Below are 8,797 nucleotides of genomic sequence, written 5' to 3' on the forward strand. Positions count from 1 at the left end.
TCACCAACTTTGGTCGCCATCGTCGACACCGTTCTATTTCCTCTTCATCAAGCTCTTCCTCAAGGCATGAAGACCATTACTCTCATGGTGGCCTTTCGTCCCCAAGCTCTTCCTCAAGGCGTGAAGACCATCATCGACCTCATCGCTCACATGTTCGTCATGAAGACTCCCGCTCCAACTCTAGGCGTGGAGAAATACATCGCCATGCTCGTCCACATGAGCGTCCTCCACAAGCTCAAGGCCTTCAACAAGATCGTCACCAAGCGGATCGCCATGCTCACCATGGGCGTGATGGCCACCCCCAAGACCAAGATCCTCAAGATCCACCTCGGCGAGATCTTCGTCGCCACCCTCACCATGATCAACGTGGACGAGGAGAACTACACCATGATCAAGATGAGAGACCCAACATTGAGCATCGTCCTCAACCGCGACAAGATCTTCAACCACATCCTCACCGTGAACCAAGTGAAGCAAGTGTTCAACTCCAACGCCAACCCAATGCTATGGTTGGCCGTAGAAGACCTCCTATTCCACCTCAAGCCGCAAGAGACGACGGCGCCCCTCCTCGTAGAAGAACCTTGGAGGATGAAGAGAACATGTTTGGAAGACTCAAGTTCACCATGCCAAAGTTCAAGGGAGAAGAAGATGCCGAGGCCTACCTCTCATGGGCACTCAAGGTGGACAAGATCTTCCGCATCCACAACTACTCCGGTGCCAAGAAAGTGGCTATGGCATCACTCGAGTTTGAAGACTACGCCAACACTTGGTGGGAGCAAGTCCTCACTCTTCGAGAAGAGAAGGGTGAACCTCCTATTGACACTTGGGAAGATATGAAGAAGGAGATGCATGCTCGTTTTGTCCCCGCACACTACATGACCGACCTCTTCAACAAGCTCCAAAAGTTGAAGCAAGGCACCAAGACCGTTGAGGAGTTCTACAAGGAGATGGAGCTCACTATGATGCGAGCCAACATCCAAGAGTCCGAGGAACAAACAATTGCTCGTTTCTTCAATGGCCTTACTTATCCTATCAAGAGGATTGTCGAGTTCCAACCCTACTCCAACATGGTTAAGTTAGTCCACCAAGCATCGAAGGCCGAGCGCCAAGTGATTGAGGACATCAAGTACTCCAAGGCCAAGTCCTATTTCTCCTCCAAGCTCGCTACATCGACTCCTCCTACTACATCAACTCCTTATGCTACAAGTGCCAAGGCCGACGCATCCTCTACACCTTCCAAGAAGCCGACTATCCAAAGTCGCATGAAGCAAACGGTCTCCTCCACCGCCTCCTCTAAGGCATCCACGGGACCCTCTAGTGTCACTTGCTTCAAGTGTGGCACCCAAGGTCACAAATCGTTTGAGTGCAAGAACACCAAGGTCATGATCACTATGGAGAATGGTGACATCGAGACTCTTGATGAGGATGAATATGAAGCCCTTGTGCAAGCCGCCGTGGCAAGTGAAGAAGCTTATGAACAAGAAAGTGGAGAAGATCCTCTCTTATGTGAGCATGACCCAAGTCCCTCACTTGTGGTCACAAGGGTGCTAACCACACAACCTCATGATATGGAAGAACAACGGTGCAACATCTTCCAAACCCGTGCCGGAATTGGTGGCAAGTCGATCAAGGTCATCATAGATGGTGGAAGTTGCCATAACCTTGCAAGCACCGAGTTGTGTGAGAAGCTCCACCTTACTCTCCGCAAGCATCCTCGCCCCTACCATATCCAATGGTTGAGTGACAAGGGCAACGTCAAGATACAACATACCGTCACCGTCAACTTCAAGATCGGCCCTTATGAGGACACCATCGAGTGTGACGTGGTACCCATGACGGTGTGCCACATGTTGCTTGGCCGCCCTTGGCAATATGACAAGAAGGCTATACATGATGGACTCTCCAACACATACACCTTCAAGGTCAACGACAAGAAGTTCGAGTTGCGCCCGATGACTCCTAGCAAAATCATCGCGGATAATGCGAAGGCTTTAGCGAGAGCACAACTCCACACCCACCATAGTGAGATGAGAGGAGAGGGAGCGACCCACCACAAAGAGAGTGAGCGCCACAAGCCATATATGAGTGAGTCCAAGAGTGTCCTTCTAGCCACCAAGAGTGAGTGGAGAGAGCTCCAAGAGAACCCATCCACCATATTGCACTATGTGCTCATATGCAAGGGACCCGCGTCGGAGACTAACGACTTAACCAACATTCCTCCGTCTTTGTTGTCTCTTTTGCAGGAATTTCAAGACGTCTTCCCGACGAGCTCCCTCATGGACTACCACCACTCCAGCGGCATAGAACACCGCATCGACCTCATACCGGCGCTCCGCTCCCAAACCGTGCCGCCTACCGCACCAACCCCGAAGAGACCAAGGAGATCAACCGTCAAATTCAAGATCTCCTCGCCAAAGGGTATGTCCGTGAAAGCCTTAGCCCTTGTGCGGTTCCCGTGATCCTTGTGCCTAAACCGGATGAGACGCAACGGATGTGTATGGATTGTCGCCCCATCAATGCCATTACCGTCCGTTACCGCCATCCCATTCCGCGTTTAGATGACATGCTTGATGAACTTAGTGGTGCCACGATTTTCTCTAAAGTCGATTTGCGTAGTGGTTACCATCAAATCCGCATGGCTATTGGTGACGAATGGAAAACGGCATTCAAGACCAAACTCGGTCTCTATGAATGGCTCGTTATGCCTTTCGGTCTTTCCAATGCACCATCTACTTTCATGCGCCTCATGAATCACATCTTGCGTCCTCTCATTGGCAAGAGCGTGGTTGTCTACTTCGATGATATTCTTATTTATAGCAAAAACCTTGAGGACCATGTGCAACATGTGAGAGAAGTCTTGTGCATCTTGCGCCATGAAAAGCTATATGCTAACCTCCCTAAATGCACATTTGCTCAAAACAAATTGGTGTTTCTTGGTTTTGTGGTTTCCGCTAATGGGATTGAAGTTGACTCTTCCAAGGTGGAGGCCATCCATAATTGGCCTACCCCTACAAATGTTGGCCAAGTCCGAAGCTTCCATGGACTTGCCGGGTTTTACCGCCGCTTTGTGAAAGATTTTAGCACCATTGCTTGCCCTTTGAATGAGCTTACCAAAAAGAGTGTTCCGTTTGTTTGGGGCAAGGCCCAACAAAATGCTTTTGATGAGTTGAAGAAACGCCTTACCGAAGCTCCCTTCTTGTTCTTCCAAATTTTGCAAAAACTTTTGAGATTGAGTGTGATGCAAGTGGGCTTGGTATTGGTGGTGTTCTTATGCAAGAGGGCAAACCCGTGGCATACTATAGTGAGAAGTTGGATGGCGCACGCCTCAACTATCCTATATATGACAAGGAGCTCTACGCTTTGGTTCGTGTTCTTGAAGTTTGGCAACACTATCTTTGGCCAAAAGAGTTTATCATTCATTCCGACCATGAGTCCTTGAAATATTTGAAAAGCCAACACAACTTGAACAAACGACATGCAAAATGGGTCGAGTTCATTGAGTCCTTCCCATATGTGATCAAATACAAGAAGGGCAAGGACAATGTTGTGGCGGATGCTCTTTCCCGCAAAAACACCCTTTTGCTAACTCGTTTGGATTTTCATGTTTTGGGACTTGAAGAGATCAAAGAACTCTATCCTTCCGATTCTTTCTTTGCTCCAATTTTTGAGAAGTGCTCCGTTGAGCGAGGAGTGGATGATTTCTATTTGCATGATGGCTATTTGTTTAAAGCTAACAAGATTTGCATTCCCGAGTCTTCGCTTCGAAAATTGCTTTTGCAAGAGTCTCATGGAGGAAGTCTTATGGGCCACTTTGGCCGTGACAAGACATATGCCATGCTCTCAACCCACTACTATTGGCCAAAGATGAAGCGAGATGTGGAGCGCCTTTGCCGTCGGTGCACAACATGCTTACAAGCTAAGTCTACCTCCAACCCTTATGGTCTTTACATGCCATTGCCTATTCCTTATGCACCATGGACCGATATTGATGAGGTCTAAGACCCTGTGTGTGGCCCGATCTCGCGGATTGACTTCGAAACCAAGAGGGGAGATGGGAAAACGCGAGGAACACGAAGAACACGATGAACACGAGGAACTCCGAGACTCACGCACGCACACCAACCCGATACACCCGATACTTACCCCCGTGGCTCGATGGACCACGCCAATAGAATCACCCGGAAGAGGCACGCGGCAGAATTCCCGGTGAGAGATTGGTGTTGGAGAAAAGGGGATTGGTGAGGGAGAGAGAGTAGCTTGTACTAGAATCTCACTCAACAATATCCAAATCAACAACAAGGATGGCCTTGATTACAGAGGGATGATACCCAAGGGAGACTAAGCTCAAAATTAGGTTTGAGTTCAAAACAAGTCTAAAGAGCTAATGAGGGGTTCCAGCTACTTATATAGTCATACACAGCCAACAAGGGCGAACAGGTACGCGAATGGATAAGTTAAGGCAGTCTGGGTGGGGCATTCTCGTCAGGTCCGGTTTGGGGCCGGTCGGACCGGGCCTGTGACCGGGCTGTCCGGTTTGGGGCCGATCGACCGGGCTGTGACCGGGCCGTCCGGTCATGGGTCCGGTCGACGGGCGCAAACCGGGAAAGCTGCGGGTTTCCGGTCCTGGGTTCGGTCGTCGTCAGTGCGAGGGAGCTGGCCCGGTTTGCGCCGATCGGCCGGGCCTATGACCGGGGAGTCCGGTTGTAGGTCCGGTCTGGCCGGGTCCTGGACCGGCCAGCGTCCGTCTCTTCCTTGGAGCGCTTCGTGCGACGTCGGCTTCGGCTTCTGATCATCTCCATGTCCGATTGCTTATCTCCTTCCCTTGACCTTGGCGTCTTCTCCTCTCCGTGGTCTTGACGCGCCTTGTACCTAATGACACATAGCACGTCGGCATGAGGTAGCAATCCATCCAAAGGGGTACCAAGATCAAGGGTGGTGAGGAGCGAGTTCACCTCATCATGAAGAGCTTTGACTCGGGCTCGTGTCATCGGTCCACTAGGGGGACTTGTTGGTCTTGGTGTAGCGACGTCGGTGACCAGGGGCTACATCATCTCCCCTTGGGAAAGAGTCGTCCTCGACTCTTGCACCTCCTCATCTCCATGATAGGGTGACAAGTCCGAGACGTTGAACGTGTTGCTCACCAAGTACTTGGATGTTGGTATGTCGATGACGTAAGCGTTGTCATTGATGCGCTTGAGGACCTTGAAGGGGCCATCTCCTCTTGGCTTGAGCTTGGAGTTGCGCTCATGGGGAAACCGGTCCTTCCGGAGGTGGATCCAAACGAGGTCTTCTTCTTCGAATATCCTTGCCTTCTTCTTGGCGTTGATGTGGTTGGCTTGACGAAGAACATGTGCTTGTATGGTTGCCCTTGTCTCTTCATGTAGTTTCTTGACGGCGGCGGCGCGCTTGTCGAAGTCCATGTTGATGCGCTCGTGGAGGGGAAGCGGAAGTATGTCGAGTGCCGTGTAAGGTTCGAAGCCGTAGACGACCATGAAGGGGCTCCTTGATGTAGTCTTGTGCTTGGCGCGGTTGTAGGCGAACTCGGCGTGAGGAAGGCACTCCTCCCATGACCTCAAGTTTTTCTTCACGAGGACCCGTAGGAGGGTGGAGAGGCTTCGATTGACCACTTCCGTTTGGCCGTCCGTTTGCGGGTGCGATGATGATGAGAACAAGAGCTTGACTCCAAACTTCGCCATGATCGACTTCCAAAGATAGCTCATGAACTTGACGTCTCGATCCGACACAATGCTTTGCGGTACTCCATGTAGGCGAACGATTTCCCTGAAAAACAATGAAGCAATGTGTGAAGCATCGTCGCTCTTATGGCAAGGTATGAAATGAGCCATCTTAGAGAATCTATCCACTACAACAAATATGGAATCATGACCATGCTTAGTGCGAGGCAAGCCTAGAACGAAATCCATGCTAATATCTGTCCATGGTGCAAAAGGAATAGGCAATGGCATGTAGAGACCATAAGGGTTGGAGGTAGACTTAGCTTGTAAGCATGTTGTGCACCGACGGCAAAGGCGCTCCACATCTCGCTTCATCTTTGGCCAATAGTAGTGGGTTGAGAGCATGGCATATGTCTTGTCACGGCCAAAGTGGCCCATAAGACCTCCTCCATGAGACTCTTGCAAAAGCAATTTTCGAAGCGAAGACGCGGGAATGCAAATCTTGTTGGCTTTGAACAAATAGCCATTATGCAAATAGAAATCATCCACTCCTCGCTCAACGGAGCACTTCTCAAAAATGGGAGCAAAGAAAGAATCGGAAGGATAGAGTTCTTTGATCTCTTCAAGTCCCAAAACATGAAAATCCAAACGAGTTAGCAAAAGGGTGTTTTGCGGGAAAGAGCATCCGCCACAACATTGTCCTTGCCCTTCTTGTATTTTATCACATATGGGAAGGACTCAATGAACTCGACCCATTTTGCATGTCGTTTGTTCAAGTTGTGTTGGCTTTTCAAATACTTCAAGGACTCATGATCGGAATGAATGATAAACTCTTTTGGCCAAAGATAGTGTTGCCAAACTTCAAGAGCACGAACCAAAGCGTAGAGCTCCTTGTCATATATAGGATAGTTGAGGCGTGCGCCATCTAACTTCTCACTATAGTATGCCACGGGTTTGCCCTCTTGCATAAGAACACCGCCAATACCAAGCCCACTTGCATCACACTCAATCTCAAAAGTTTTGGCAAAATTTGGAAGAACAAGAAGTGGAGCTTCGGTAAGACGTTTCTTCAACTCATCAAAAGCATTTTGTTGGGCCTTGCCCCAAACAAACGGAACATTCTTCTTGGTAAGCTCATTCAAAGGGCAAGCGATGGTGCTAAAGTCTTTCACAAAGCGGCGATAAAACCCGGCAAGTCCATGGAAGCTTCGGACTTGGCCAACATTTGTAGGGGTAGGCCAATTATGGATGGCCTCCACCTTGGAAGAATCAACTTCAATCCCATTAGCGGAAACCACAAAACCAAGAAAAACCAATTTGTTTTGAGCAAATGTGCATTTGGGGAGGTTAGCATAAAGCTTTTCATGGCGCAAGATGCACAAGACTTCTCTCACATGTTGCACATGGTCCTCGAGGTTTTTGCTATAAATAAGAATATCATCGAAGTAGACAACCACGCTCTTGCCAATGAGAGGACGCAAGATGTGATTCATGAGGCGCATGAAAGTAGATGGTGCATTGGAAAGACCGAAAGGCATAACGAGCCATTCATAGAGACCGAGTTTGGTCTTGAATGCCGTTTTCCATTCGTCACCAATAGCCATGCGGATTTGATGGTAACCACTACGCAAATCGACTTTAGAGAAAATCGTGGCACCACTAAGTTCATCAAGCATGTCATCTAAACGCGGAATGGGATGGCGGTAACGGACGGTGATGGCATTGATGGGGCGACAATCCATACACATCCGTTGCGTCTCATCCGGTTTAGGCACAAGGATCACGGGAACCGCACAAGGGCTAAGGCTTTCACGGACATACCCTTTGGCGAGGAGATCTTGAATTTGACGGTTGATCTCCTTGGTCTCTTCGGGGTTGGTGCGGTAGGCGGCACGGTTTGGGAGCGGAGCGCCGGGTATGAGGTCGATGCGGTGTTCTATGCCGCGGAGTGGTGGTAGTCCATGAGGGAGCTCGTCGGGGAAGACGTCTCGAAATTCCTGCAAAAGAGACAACAAAGACGGAGGAATGTTGGTTAAGTCGTTAGTCTCCGACGCGGGTCCCTTGCATATGAGCACATAGTGCAATATGGTGGATGGGTTCTCTTGGAGCTCTCTCCACTCACTCTTGGTGGCTAGAAGGACACTCTTGGGCTCACTCATGTATGGCTTGTGGCGCTCACTCTCTTTGTGGTGGGTCGCTCCCTCTCCTCTCATCTCACTATGGGTGCGGAGTTGTGCCCTCGCTAAAGCCTTCGCATTATCGGCGATGATTTGGCTAGGAGTCATCGGGCGCAACTCGAACTTCTTGTCGTTGACCTTGAAGGTGTATGTGTTGGAGAGTCCATCATGTATAGCCTTCTTGTCATATTGCCAAGGCGGCCAAGCAACATGTGGCACACTGTCATGGGTACCACGTCACACTCGATAGTGTCCTCATAAGGGCCGATCTTGAAGTTGACGGTGACGGTATGTTGTATCTTGACGTTGCCCTTGTCACTCAACCATTGGATATGGTAAGGGTGAGGATGCTTGCGGAGAGTGAGGTGGAGCTTCTCACACAACTCGGTGCTCGCAAGGTTGTGGCAACTTCCACCATCGATGATGACCTTGATAGACTTGCCACCAATTCCGGCACGGGTTTGGAAGATGTTGCACCATTGTTCTTCCATATCATGAGGTTGTGTGGTTAGCACCCTTGTGACCACAAGTGAGGGACTTGGGTCATGCTCACATAAGAGAGGATCTTCTCCACTTTCTTGCTCATAAGCTTCTTCACTTTCCACGGCGGCTTGCACAAGGGCTTCATATTCATCCTCATCAAGAGTCTCGATGTCACCATTCTCCATAGTGATCATGACCTTGGTGTTCTTGCACTCAAACGACTTGTGACCTTGGGTGCCACACTTGAAGCAAGTGACACTAGAGGGTCCCGTGGATGCCTTAGAGGAGGCGGTGGAGGAGACCGTTTGCTTCATTCGACTTTGGATAGTCGTCTTCTTGGAAGGTGTAGAGGATGCGTCGGCCTTGGCACTTGTAGCATAAGGAGTTGATGTAGTAGGAGGAGTCGATGTAGCGAGCTTGGAGGAGAAATAGGACTTGGCCTTGGAGTACTTGATGTCCTCA

This window comes from Lolium perenne, chromosome 7 (assembly GCF_019359855.2).
Source record: "Lolium perenne isolate Kyuss_39 chromosome 7, Kyuss_2.0, whole genome shotgun sequence".
NCBI classification, from domain to species: Eukaryota; Viridiplantae; Streptophyta; class Magnoliopsida; order Poales; family Poaceae; genus Lolium; species Lolium perenne.